Raw genomic sequence first — 13,563 nt, forward strand, 5'->3', positions numbered from 1 at the left:
CTGCGGCCACCTCTCTCCTATCCCCCTTGGGACCCCGCACTGGCCACACAGAGGTGTGCTTTGCTGGATGGTCTCCTCCCATATGGACAAGGCTTAGACCCAAGGAGCAGGTAATAGGAAGCTGCACCCTCCTTCCCCCCCACCAATTGCACCAGCAACAGGCCCCGTGGTTTGATATCCGCCCGTGTGACTCCCAGTCTGTGGGGAAAGGTGGATGGTCAATGAGCTCCCTCAAACCCCCGCAGCCCAACCCTCTCCCCACAGGGACCACAACTGGAGGGGATCGTGGCACCTCTGCACCCCAGCCCGGCACAGTGGAAGTTTGGGAAAGTGAAGGAATGATGTGATGGGAGTGAATGATTCTGGGCTCTTCCCACCCCCCTCTCCCGGGTCATCAATTTCAATATTAATAGAAACAGCAGCCCTCCTCCTAGATACTCCCTGAGCCAGGCCGCGTTCTAAGAGCAAGGAAGAGGGCACAGTGGGCGTCTGGGCCCCCTGCCCCCCTTCCTTCCATGTTCCCCAGCAGCTCCAGCCCACCAGCCTGCATCAGGAACCCTCCCAAGTACAGAAACCCCAGATCTCACTCCACAGGCCATCCCTTCCCTGTTCCACCAAAACAGCCAGGGCCAGATTCAGAAGTGACTGGAGACAGTGGAGAAATATATGTGGAAGGTAAGAAGAAAAGGAGGGAAGACAGGACGGAAGAGGAAGCATTTCCTTAGCTTAATGCCGACAGAAACTAAGGAGGAGAAAACTTCAAATCCGTTGCCCATGCTTCCCCCACTCTATGATTCCCTCCCTGTGACTCTCACCCTTCAGGTATCAACTGAGACCCTTCCTCCTCCAGGAAGCCTGCCCTGATTAGCCAAGTTCCTGTTTCTTCCTTCTTCCACATTAACACCTCTCTCTCTCTGTTGCTATTTGGCAATGATGAGCCTGGAAGATTTTAAGGGCCTGCATGGACGACCACCCTCATCTCTGTATCCCCTGTGCCTAGCCCAAGGCTCAGAACACAGGGAATTCTCAATAAACAACAAGACACAGCCGGGTCCCTGCCCAGAGCCAGCAGGCAGCCCAGGGTAGAGGGGCTGCAGTGGACGCGGAGTAGGACTCAGACCTTGCACTGAATTCTTATAACCCCCTTGTGTGGTCAGGCATAGAATACAATCTGTTGTGCCATGACCCCTCAGTTATTCAACATCACATTCAGATATGTGCTGAGCACCTACTCAGGTGCTGAGCACCCGCTCTGGGCTCTGGGGAAACTCCTGGGAGTGACAGACACCAGCACCTGCCCTGGGGAGCCAACATCCCACGGGCCATGGGGGGCGGTGGCACAGGAAAGACAATACGCGTACTACACAAAAATGTGTGGCACTTCAGGGAATCAAGGGGTTGTGAAGAAAACTAAGACAGGTAAGGGGGGAGGTTAAGACCCAGGGGCTTTTTCAGAAAAAGAGAGTCAAGGAAGGCTTCTCCGAGAAGGTGGCACACGAGCAGAAACTCAAAAACAGTAAAGGTGTCAGCCATTTCCGGGAGAAAATTGCCCCAGGCAAAGAGCAGGGAGCCAGCAAGTGCAAAGGCCCTGAACCTGTGTTTAGCACTCATTGTTCAAGGAACTGCAAGGAAGCCAGCTTACCTGGACGGCAGTGGGAAGGGGCAGAGGTAGGAGAGGAGGTCAGAGAGGGCACTGAATATAAGATCAAGCAAAACCCATGGGGATGGAGAAATGGGGGCCCACTGAAGGGCTGTGAGCCCAGTGATAGGCAAGGATTCATGACAAGAGAAACCTGAGGCTCAAAAGGCAGCCGCCTGCTAAGGCCGCAGCAGCTCACATCATTTGGAGGGCAAAGCCAGGCTATCTCATTGGACCTTCGTCCCACCGGTTCAGCCCAGGAAATGCCCAACCCTGACCTTCCCCCTCTCCCAGAACCAGAGTCCGAATCTCCTCCACCCACCAGATCCCACTTCCATGCAGCACCCCCGGCCTCTCCTTCCTACCCCAACTTGCCCCACCGCCACCTACCACCACCCTCCCCAGGCTTCTGGCACAATCCAAGTGGGCAAGTGTCTTTGTTTGCAGCTGTTGCTATTGTGGGTTTCATGGCTAATGCGGTTTCTTCCTCTCTCCTCCTCCTTCCTGTCCCCCCTCCTTAAATCAGAGCTCCCCCCCCACCCCACTCCAGCACTGCCCTGGAAGGCTGGGTCCCATTGGCTTAGCAAGTCAAAGCCCAAACCCTACCGTCTTGCACAGCCATGAACCACGGCTGTGGGCGAGACTTCCATCCCTAGGCCACACTGAGGCCGGGCACAGAGAAGGGGCAGTGACACCCGCGAAGTAATCACTCACTAGAAACAAGAAACCAAGTCAACTCCCCAGTCTTTATTTCTATATTCAAAATCTAAAACTCACCCTGTAGCAATGACAGCGTTTTTACTAGAAGTCACAGCCCCAACCAGAAAACAGGTCCGGGGGTTAGTTTCTGTCTCCCCAAGAAGCAGAGGGGCGAGAGGGCTAAGCTTAGGGGACAGCACAGGACCCAACCTCCTGGTCCCCATTCGGGTGGCCCAGCCTGGGACCAGCAGCTGCCTGAGTTCTCCCAAGACTCCCAGCAACACAGCCAATGGGCAGCCAGTGCTTTCTCCAGAACAGGGAGGCCTAACGAGACTCCACAGCCGGCTCGTCAGCATGGCTCAGCCCAGAATGGCATGGGTTGTCATTATGGGCTGGCATTTCCCAATTACCGCAGATAATATCTACCTTAATTGAATGGGGTCCAGATAATGTCATTATGCACCGCGTTCCCCAATTTATTTAATATACGTGTGTACACATATATTTATGCCTCACTGCTGCCACGAGATTGCTAAACGGTGAGGTTAATAATAAAACATTTCGACGGGAGTCATCGGCTTTAATTTAGGGGGTGATTTTTACTATCCTTGTGGTGCTCGTTTTTCCAAGGAGCCAAGAGAAACGTGGACAGGACGGTAGAGGCTCTCTCAGGCCTCCAGGCTAGGAGGCGGGGTGGGCAGGGCTGTGGGGTAGGCCCGTCTTTTCGAGCCAGTTCTGCTGATACCCCTCCCTCTCAGAAGCAGGCTGGGATGGGGGCGGGGGAGCAGGGAGGACCTGAGGCAGAAGTCAGAAGTCCAGGTGCTTGACTCAGGACTGGCGGGGGAGGGGGGGGGGGAGGAAGGAAGCTTGTCTAGAATGCAGAGTTACGAGCCTCCGGTTGGGCCCAGAGGCAGCAGGGGGGGACACTGGGAGAGAGGCAGGGCAGAGAGGATGGACGGAGGCCGGAGACAGTGCACAGCCAAGAAAGAAACAGAGTTCCCAAGAGCCAGGGAAAAGGCAGCCTGCACTCTGCAAGGGCCAAAGGCAGTGAAATCTCTAAATTAATTTTTGATAGTCCCCTGCTAACTAGGGCAGAGTTGACACGAAAACAAGCCCTTCTTGCTCTCCCCAGGAGCCGGCACCAGGCTGGGTGGGAGCAACAGAAAACTGGCGTCCTTGGCTCCAGGCCGGCTGCCCACCAAGGGAAGCCCCTCGGCCTCCTCCTCCCTCAGGTGGGCCTGGACAGCCAGCAGCTCTTATGCCAGCCCCAGTGAGCAGAGCCAGAGTCCAGATGCCAGCTCCCCCCCCCACACACACACACCTTCCCCGGGCAGCAAAGGCAGCTTCCACTCTGCAGAAGTGAGATAACCTTCCAGCCAGCAGCCAGCGGGCCCATCTGCCCAGGCTGCCAGCGGGGCCTGCCCACCGCAAAGTTAGGTTCTCGGCCGAGCAGGGGAGGACAGCAGGGTGGGCAGATGTCGTGGGGTGGGTGGTAATTAGGGGCTGCCGGCTCCACACTCGTCTAGGGGAGAGGATGCGTCTAACGGCTGTAATTATAAAGCTCAGAAACCCGTGGGTCCTGGTCCCATCCTTTCCTGCCAGCTGTCCCCCTGCAGCACGGTGGGTTCGGGTGTGGCCAAGCATCCTTGAAGCTGGGCTGGGGACCCTTCAGAGATTTTCTGGCCTGGGCCCATCCCCAACCCTGCCCGCCAGCACGCTCGCTCCCTCGCTGGCTCCCTGTGCTCTCACCTACCTCAGGATGCCTGCCTGCCGCTGTGCGAGGCGCTCCTCCTGGGGACGTCACGCCTCCAACAGAATGAAGCCGCCCAGACGCAGGGTGGGGGAGGAGGGATAAGGGAGGAAGACAGGAGCGGCCTACGCTAGGCCACTGAGGCCGAGAAAGCAGCTCGACTCCTGACGTGCTCCCGCCTCCCCTCCTCCCCCTCAGCCTGCTCGGGACCTGTTCTCGAAGCCATGCTGCGTGCCCCACCCACCCCCCCTGCCATCCCAGACATCTCCCTCCGGAGAATCACCACCAGTAGAGCATTCTTTGGGATTAAGCACCGCCAACTCCCTCTCTGGGCCTCTCTTAAATGCAAATGTCTCAGGGAGGGGTAGCCCTTGGCGGTGACTACATCTCAGAGGGTTATAACTTTCTGGTCTTTTTGTCTCTGAGAGGCTGAAGGTGTTGACAGGTGGGGGAAAGTTTATGGCTAAAAGACAAAAAGTTGGAGGAAGGTGAAAACAGTGGTCACTTAATTCATTTGTGGGCAGGCATGCCCATCCAAGGCTAAGCAGAGGCTTGGGGGCACCAACGCAGACCAAGAGCCCCCCACCCATGCCAAGGACAGGACTCTGACTCAAGGCTAGAGAGGCCCTCCCAGAAGTGGTCCTCTGGGGGCACCAGGGAGGGAGACCAGGGCTCTGACCCCCACTCTCCCCTGCAGACAGGCCCTCTTCAGGGGCCCTCACCACTGGCCCCCAGAGCCTGCCCAGGAAAGGTGACCACACCCAGGAGCTTCTGTAGGAATTCTCTCTGCTACCTCAGGAAAGGTCACCAGGAAAGACCTCCCGGGGATCCTCACCTCTTCGTTGAAGTTCTCTCCCACCCAGGCCCTGAGGCCTCTGGGGCGCTCAGGATGCAGACCCAGAGCCTGCCGCCCAGCTTTCCACTTAGATCTCAGGGGGGACAGTGGGGCAGACCCAGCACACGTCCTGGGGGAGTGGGGAGATGGGAATTAGAACATCCTTCATTTCCACCATGAGCTGGCCCAGGGATGTGAGGCTGAGGACCAGGTTGTGGAAAGGGGGTGTCCAGTATGGAGACTTAGAACATTGGCCGCCCTGCCTGCCCTGAGCCCCCACTGTCACCCCAGAATAGGGGACTACGATGGGAACACACACACACACAGTATTCCCACCCCCACCCCGCCATCACAGAGAGCTTTCTGACAGATGACAAAGGGTCAGAAAGACTAACCACGGCTCTAACAGACACGTGGATTCGGACCCCCCACTAGGCAAGCCCAGCCCAGTCCCGCAAAGCAGCTTTACCCGCACCCATGGGCAGGGATGGCGCTGAGAGGGGGTAAAGAGGCAAGGAGCCTCCTCTAAAAAGGACCTTAAGTCTGAAGGCAGGGGTGTCACTCGTGGCCTGGGGGCAGGGGGCGCTCGTACGTTCGGGCCTCAGGACTCCCTGCCGCCGCTACCGCCGCCCCATTTCAGCACAAACAGCCTCAGACCGCCCCTGTGCGGGGGCGCCACTCTCAGTCCGGGCCTCCACCTCCCAGCCCCGCCCCCGCGCGGGGAGGGGGCGCTTCCAGTTCTGGGCGCCGGGGAAGCCCGACCCGGGAGGGGACCCCCCCTAACACACACACACACACACACACACACACACACACGGGGCCTGGCCACCCGCCCCCGCCGGGGGTTCACCGGGGTCTTGGAGAGGGTCGGTGGGAAATATCCGAGGAGAACCTGACCCTGAGGTCCCGGGGCCGCGGGGAGACCCCAGACCCTGGAGCGCCGTCCCAACCCGCCGCGGCCGCGAGCAAGCGGGGACTCGGCCGGTGGCGAAGGTGGCGCCGGGGCGGCCAGGGGAGCGGGACGCGGTGCACGGGAAAGGAGCCGAGGCGCGCGAGGCTGGCGCTGCCCTCCCGCCGGGAGACGGCGGGGAAGAGGTGCAAATAACGCCCCGCGCCCCCGCCTGCCCTGCCCCTCCGCAGAGGGGGCGCGCTAATGCCGCCGCCCCCACCTGAGAGCTGGCACGACCCCCCCCCATCCGGTAGAACCTGACAGAACACCCCTACACGGAGACACTTTCCCCCAGGCCCGCAAAAAAGCCGCTGCCCCATTCCCTCCCTCGGGGGCCTTCGGGGAGACCCTCCAGCCTCGGTCCCGCGCCCTCTAGCCCTGAGGGCTCAGATCCCCCGGCCCTCCTCCGGGCAGCCCTGAGCGCGGAAGCTCGTCAGAGGCCACCTCCCCGAGCCCCGATGTCCCCGCCGCAGCCCGCGCCCCAGAGGCCGGAGGGCACGGTCCCCTCTGCCGGTTTCCCGCGGGCCACAACTCACCGCGCGCGGGCGAGGTCTGAGCCGCGGCGAGGGGTCGGTGGCGCTCCCGCCTGCCCCGGGGGCGCAGAGAGGCGGCGGCGGCGGCTTGCTGCTCGCGCTGCCCAGAGCCGGGGCCGCGGCGGACGGCGCTGACGCTGCGGACCGAGCCGGGCGCGGAGCCGCCCGGAGTCCCGGACGCGGCGGGGATGAGCTGGCGGCTGCCCGGCCGGAGCCGCCTCCAAGCGCGCGGCGTTCTGCTGCCGCTCCGGCGAGAGCGAGCGAGCGAGCGAGCTAGGGAGCGGCGGCCAGCCCTGCTCCGGCTCCGCGGAGCCCGGCGTCCGAACCGAAGGGAGCGGGCGAGGCGGCTCCGGGGAGCGGGGTGCAGCCGGGGGCTCCGGGAGGGGAAAGGAGTGGAGCGGGAGCCGACTGGCGAGCGCAGCCGGCCGAGATGCGGGCGCCTGGCGGCGCCGCGGCAGCGGCAGCAGCAGCAGCAGCAGCAGGAAAAAATGAGAGCGAGCGAGAGAGCGCGCTGGAGAGCGAGCGAGAGACAGGGGGAGCGAGGAAGACGCTGAGAGGGGAGGCTGCGGGAGGGGGCGGGAGCGCCCGGGAGCACGAGGGGGCGAGGGGACCGCAGCCGCTCAGCCCCCGCGCCCACTGCCACTGCCGCACTCGAGAAGGCGCGAGCCCAGCCCGGCAAGTTTGCGCTGCAAGTGCGGGCCAAGCGCGCGGCGCTTCCGCCGGCCTTTTAAAGAGAGAGCACCTGGGAGCCCACCGCCGACCCCGCACCTTCGCCGCGGGAAGGCCGGAGCTCTCCAAGCGCCCCTCCACCCCGCCACACCCGCCCCGCGGTCTTTCCCCGCTCCCACCACGCCCCACCGGCGCCCTCTCCCGGAAGCCCCCTTCCTTGCCCCCTCCCCCCACCCTGCGGGTGTCAGCTCAGCCACCCCAGGACGTGGCGGGCGGGGCCCTCCTGACTCCAAAGGTCGAGGGGCAGGCAACACAGACTCCGACACACACCCTGAGAAGTACAGCAAAGCACTGCGATGCGAAGGGGTTGCGCTCCTCCCCACCCCCGTGCGTCACTAGAACCCCCACCCGCAGGGCCTCTTCTCACACATCCGCATGCACGTGGCGTGTGCCCCCATGTGGCATGTTCATTTGCACGCCCCACCGCTCCTGGTTCGAGCATACCACGCGGGGGGTGGGGGTGGGGGGGGGGAAACTGAGGCTCAGTGAGGCAATTGCACTTGCCCCCAATCTCACAGCCTGTCAGGGAGGCCCCTTTCCGCTGAGGCCCCAGAACCCCGCCAGGCTAGGGGAACCCCCAGCCCAGGGCCCACAGCCTGCTCCTCTCTCTCCAGCACTGGTTTGCAAAGTGTAACAGGTGGCCAGGCGGGCATGCTAACACAAGCCCAGGAGGGAATCCCTTAACCCCGGGGAGAGGCTGGAGCCCCAGCTCTCCTCCTTGGGGGGGGGGGGGGAGGGCTTGAAAAAACTCGTGGGGGAGGTCTGGCCTTAGAGGCAGACTGAGGAAGAAGAGAGGGAGGGAGCCATTCAGCCCTCTTAGGATTACAAGAGCATCTCGTCCCAGACTGCAGAAGCGGCTTCAATTAGAGCTGTGACGTGTGACTGTCCTTGTCCCAGGGAGGGTGTGCTGCACAGTGTCAGGGAGCTGGGGGGAGAGTGGCTCACAGTGGCCTTTCTCCCCATCAGTACCTCAGTCCTCCTGGCTGATTTGCAGAGTGCCACCCGGTGCTCAAAGGTGCCTAGGTCAGGGGGGACCCACCACCCCTCTTAACCGCCCCACCCCTAATTTCCGCAGACAGCACCCTTATGGGTCAAAGGAATGTCTGGGGATAGCAGGAATGATCCTCCCCCCTACTGGTCTGCCCCTTCTCCCTCCAAGCCCCTTATCCAACACCCCTGCCCCTTCCCAGAGACCCACTCGGGCACCCCCTCCTCCAGTATCCCAGACTATGCCAGGCCAGAACCACAACTGGTTCACCATGGCTCATCCGGTGCCTGGCACGATGCCTGTGAGCTCAGTGAATGTTTGGTGAATGAATAAATGTTGGCAAAGCCTGAACTCCCTTTGCTGACATATGTAATGCCCCCAAATACATGTCTCATTTACCCAGTCAGACTGAAGCCTCTGATGGAAGGGCCTGGATCATGCATTCATTCATGCCTTTTTTTTCTTTCTTTCTTTCTTTTTTTTTTTTTTTTAACACAACCAGCACTGGCCAAGATCCTGTTCCATTCCCAGCCCTGGGAATACACAAATGACTGCACACCATCCTGCCCTTGAGGAGTGCAGCCCGTGGCCACCCACACCTCAGCACGGCACATTTTACAGAGACTTAAGCTAAGGCCACAAGAGTGTGCGTTCCTCTGGGCGTGCAGGACAGCCAAGTCACTCCTGCGGAGGCCTCGTCCCTGGGAACAGCCTGCCTGGGTCCTCCTGGCCAGGGTGCCTCAGTTTCCTACCCATAGAACAAGGACCATGATGCTGACCTCAGAGCAGGGCTGGTGTGCAAGAATAGGAAGTGCTGGGAGGCTCAAATCCAGCCTCCCTCAGGCTTGACAAGTGACACGTCCTGTCTTGAGGCTATGTCTGCCTAAAAGGGGGTCCTCTGTCTAACTCATGGAAAGTTAGCTACAGGCCAGGCCGTCATCAAAAGGGAATAAAAGAATGTACGCACAGCACCCAGTCCTGTGTTTACATGCCAGTAAGTGGGAGCCACTACGGTTTTTAACACAGGATATTGTCCTCAATATCCTTTTATTTAATTAATCAATTAATTAATTAAACTGAAAATCAATGGGCCACGGTTTATTGAGAACCCAAACCAACCCAGCCATTCTCCCCACTCCCTGCCCCTCAGTGTTGCCTTCACTCTGGCCATAATTATCCTGCCCCCCCGCCCCCCACCAGCTGTGTCGCAGAAGGCTGGGCAGGCTATATTTTTCAGGGGTTAAAAAAAGAAACGCTGTTGGCTGGCAGATGGCTGGGTTTGTGGACTCGTCCAGTGTGAAGGTACTCAGCCTGAAGGCCTAGTTCTTCCGGGCAGCCGTCCTGGGCCACTCCGGGCCTCCCCGCCTCTGAGTGGTCAGCCGCCCACGCTCACCTGTGAGCCCTAGCTTGAGCCAGCTTCTCCTGCCGACTCCTCCCTCCTGCTGACTTTGGCTGACTTGACTTGTCATGGAGACTGACACAGAAACACAGACACATACATAGAGATACATTCAGATACACACACACACGTATACAGACGCACTCACACGGGCACCCTCAGACACAGCTAAACACGCGGACATACAGATACACACACGCCCCTCCAGGAACTTCAATTGGTGTCCCCTGCCCCCGGGGTTGCTGGGGGCATCATGGGGAAACAAGGGAGCTACAGAGCCACCTCTGTAGGTGAGTGATCAGCAGAGGGGTCAGGTCACGAGAGCCCTGGCCCGGGCCGGGTGGTGCAAGGGCCTGACTTCCCAAATGCCCTGTTCAGCAAGCTGTACCCTGACTGGGAGGCGCCCAGGTGTGGGAAGGGGGGGCGCAGGGCTGGAAGCAAGAGGCTAGGTCCTTGGTGCTCATACTGTGTGGCCTGGGGCAGTCAGGCCCAGCCTCTCTGAGGCAATGGGCTCAGGTTTCTCGAAGGATGCGGGATTCAGGGTTGGGTCTCTTTCTGAAACCCTTAAAGAGGATGACCTGATTGACACTCGTGGGGTAAACACGGTGGTCATTCTAATCCACCAGTCCCACCAATCCCATGTGCACACGCTTACCCGGAGATGAGGAGACACCATTTTAGCACTGGGGGGACAGGGGCTTGGGGGAGGGGAAAGAGGTGGTCAGTCCTAGAGAAAATGATAATACAAATTTTTTTTTCAACGCTTATTTATTTATTTGGGACAGAGAGAGACAGAGCATGAATGGGGGAGGGGCAGAGAGAGAGGGAGACACAGAATCCGAAACAGGCTCCAGGCTCTGAGCCATCAGCCCAGAGCCTGACGCGGGGCTCGAACCCACGGACCGCGAGATCGTGACCTGGCTGAAGTCGGACGCTTAACCGACTGCGCCACCCAGGCGCCCGGATAATACAAATGTTAACGCAAATAAAAATACACGTGTGCTTCAGAACTTTTTTTTTTTAAGTTTATTCATTTATTTTGAAAGAGAGAGAGCGAGCAGGGGAGGGGCAGACAGAGGAGGAGACAGAATCCCAAGCAGGCTCCACGCTGTCAGCGCAGAGCCCAACGCAGGGCTCAGACCCACCAGCCATGGGATCATGACCTGAGCCAAAACCAGGAGTCGGACGCTTAACCAACTGAGCCACCCAGGCCCTGTGCATCATAGCTTTTTGACCTGGAAGTTCTTCTTGAAGTCTGACCTCACTCCCTCGTGCTGCAGCAAATCCTTCCTTCCAGCTCTTATTCTGATCTCCCTGGTAAGGGAAACAACTTCCCCGCCCCTTCCCACCCCCCGCGTTTGGCAACTCAAACCCATGGAGCTACTCCTACGAGGATGTCTCCATTTCCAAAGAATCCTAATAGGAGAGGGCAGCTGCCTTTGAAAATCCTGAAGTTTAGAATTTGTTGAAATACATCAAAGTGAACTTGAAGGTGCAGGGGCCAGGGGAGAGCCCGGCAGGCTTGGAATACCTAATAAAGGGTCCCCATGTTGCGGTGACCCAGCCACTGTCTCAACCTCAGCGTCTGATGGGTCTCAATTTGGGTTTCCCCTAAACCAGGCCATTAGACGGAAACGCCTGTGATGGGGGAGTTGGTTTAAACAATAATGGCGGGACATTTCCAGGATGAAAAGCTGACTGCAAGAGAAGGCAATGGCTCCGTGCTCTCTGGAGACTCATAAGTCACTTTGCAGGCATGGAGGAGTTGTGGAGAGCTGGGGTCAGTCATTCCTACTCTGCCTCCCATGGTCACACCAGCCCTTCTCCTTTGCCCCACGGAGATACTGAGTGTCAAGGGCCTGGGCACTCTGAAATACCCCCAGCCTGGGCTCTGGGACAGGCTCCTGACACTCCTGAGGGTTAGCAGAAGAGGGACCCGGGGAATCTGCTCTTCCCTTGGGCCAGTGTGGGTCCAACCTCCAGGACCCCTCCTATGAGCTCTGGGATTTTTCTGAGGAGTCGTGGGCCGGCTGATGCTGCCGTCCCCTTTCCACAATTCCAAAGTCCAGAATGCTCTGAACACCACAAGCTTGTCCCTAAGTTTTCAACAAACTCATCTGGCTGCAAAACCTGATGTGAGAGCAAGTCATTGCCACTGTCTGGCTCCCTTGGTGGGAGACACTCTGTTTCCCTGCAGGAATAGGGGCCAGCATATTTGTTTTGGGGATACTGCTACGAGGCCTCCTGGAGGATTGTACAATCTGTAATATGTGCGCCCTATTATCTTTCTAAACTCCAAAAAGATCTAGCCCCAGGGGTCTCTGATAAGGGTCTATGCTCCTAGAATCATTCCATTTGGACCAAGGACTTCCCAGGTTACACAGCACCGTCATACCCACACCCTCCCACCGGCCCCTGTAAAGGGAAAGAGGGGACCAGACAGAGCGGAGAGCAAAAAAAGAGCAGATTCGGAACACAGCTCTGCTAAGCCCAAGCGCACAGGACCGGAGGCAGAAGCCAAATGAGGTATGTGAGGATTTAGAGGACGTTCAGCACCAACTTGCTAGAGAGGCCTTAACCCATGCTGCAGGAGCACCCCACAAAAATGGGGGTGTGGGACAGAAGGTTAAAGGCTGGGCTGGGAATCTCTGTCTCTTCCAGCCTGCACGGCGGCGATCAAGGCAGCTGGGAAGGAGGGGAAGTTCAGCAAGTGGACGGCAGGGGAAGAGCTGTGGTTGTGGGGCGGGTGAAGGGACACAAATGGTCCAAGGTCAATTTTAGCTACTTCCGGCTGCTCTGGAGCTCCCTGGCCTGAAAGATGATGCTTCCCCTTCCCTTCCTTAGCCTCGTTTTCCCCACCCATAGGGCTGAAGAGAGAGGGGACAGGAGAAAGGAAAAGCCAGGGAGGCATTGGCGGTGCTGCCTCAAGCTCAAGGGGGGCAGGGAAGGGAGGTCAGGGAGGAGCGTCACTTAGACCCTGACGGAGGAGCTGGAATTACAAGCACTGAGAGCCACGTGGGGGAGTGGGGCGCACAGCCAGATGGGGCTTTTGACACCCTCCCCCTCGCCCCCGCAGCTGAGACTGTGCCCCCGAGCATGCGGTAGGTGCCCAATAAATGTCCACTTGTTAAACAAATGAATGGCTGACCCCCCAGAGAGGAGGAGCCTTCCTCTTTCTCCTCCTTGATTTCCACTTTCACCTCCTCCTTCCCTCTCCCGCCCCTGGCCCTGTCTCTTTTTTCTTAAGACTCAGGATTTTCCAGCCTCTTTGCCACACTGCAATTTAAAACTACTTATCATCCCTCTCCCTCCACATGTCCGGGGGCTGTCAGCTGGGAGCCAAATGTCATTAGGATGGATGTCACAAGCCGGGATGTCAAAATACAATTAACATTTAAAAGCCCCTCCCGCCCGCCCTCCCGTGCCTCGTGGCCAGCCTGCTCCTTTGGCTGAGTGGCAGGGCTCTGGGCGCCAGGGGGAGCAGCCAGGTGACAGGCGCAGGAGGGGACGCGGTCCAGCTGGCCCTGGTGGCAGGGAATGTCTTCGCTCCGCTGTGCCTTCTCCACACTTGTCCCCAATCTCAATCACACACTCCGGGGACCGCCCAGCTGCAGACAGTCCCAGCACCACTGCACTGATGGTGTGGCACGCCAGTCCCCTGCTTTGAGCCTCAGTGTCCTTCCTCAACTGTCAAGTGTGGATTGTGATGCTGCAGGGACTCAGGCCACCTTGAGGGTGAAAGGAAAGAACGGGAGGAGACAGGCTTTTCAAGTGTAAAGGACGCTGTGATTTGGAGCCTTAGATTGTCTTCCAAATGGGCCCCAGGCCGTTGGGAAGAGGCAAAGGCCACAGGGCCTGGCTGACGATCCACCGCAGGGCTGGAAATTGCCAGCAAGCCTCTTTGTCAGTCCCGCCCCCAACGTATTCCAGCCTCGGTCCCCCTTAGGAAGCTCCTGGACAGTGCGGGAAGGAAGCCCCAGCATTTGCTCCCTCCAAAGGGGGACCCAGACAGCTGACGGGACAGAAAGCTGGAAATGACCTC

General features: G+C 59.1%; 1 protein-coding gene across 7 annotated transcripts in view; it reads right to left on the minus strand.

Moving 5' to 3' along the window:
- The window catches only part of GRM4 (glutamate metabotropic receptor 4), a 151,664-nt gene extending 145,070 nt beyond the window's left edge, over positions 1 to 6,594 (minus strand). For 5 of the 7 annotated variants that reach the window (XM_043591193.1, XM_043591195.1, XM_043591192.1 and 2 more), the window contains exons 1-2: positions 6,409 to 6,519; positions 4,924 to 5,053 (exon numbers count right to left, since the gene is read on the minus strand). The gene's annotated coding sequence lies outside the window, so the exon portion shown is untranslated. Of the gene's footprint in view, positions 1 to 4,923; positions 5,054 to 6,408 lie in introns of all 7 variants that reach the window. The other 2 variants (XM_043591198.1, XM_043591191.1) reach the window with 2 other exon arrangements.
- Positions 6,595 to 13,563: the final 6,969 nt, after the last annotated feature.

Source organism: Prionailurus bengalensis, chromosome B2, assembly GCF_016509475.1.
Source record: "Prionailurus bengalensis isolate Pbe53 chromosome B2, Fcat_Pben_1.1_paternal_pri, whole genome shotgun sequence".
NCBI classification, from domain to species: domain Eukaryota; kingdom Metazoa; phylum Chordata; class Mammalia; order Carnivora; family Felidae; genus Prionailurus; species Prionailurus bengalensis.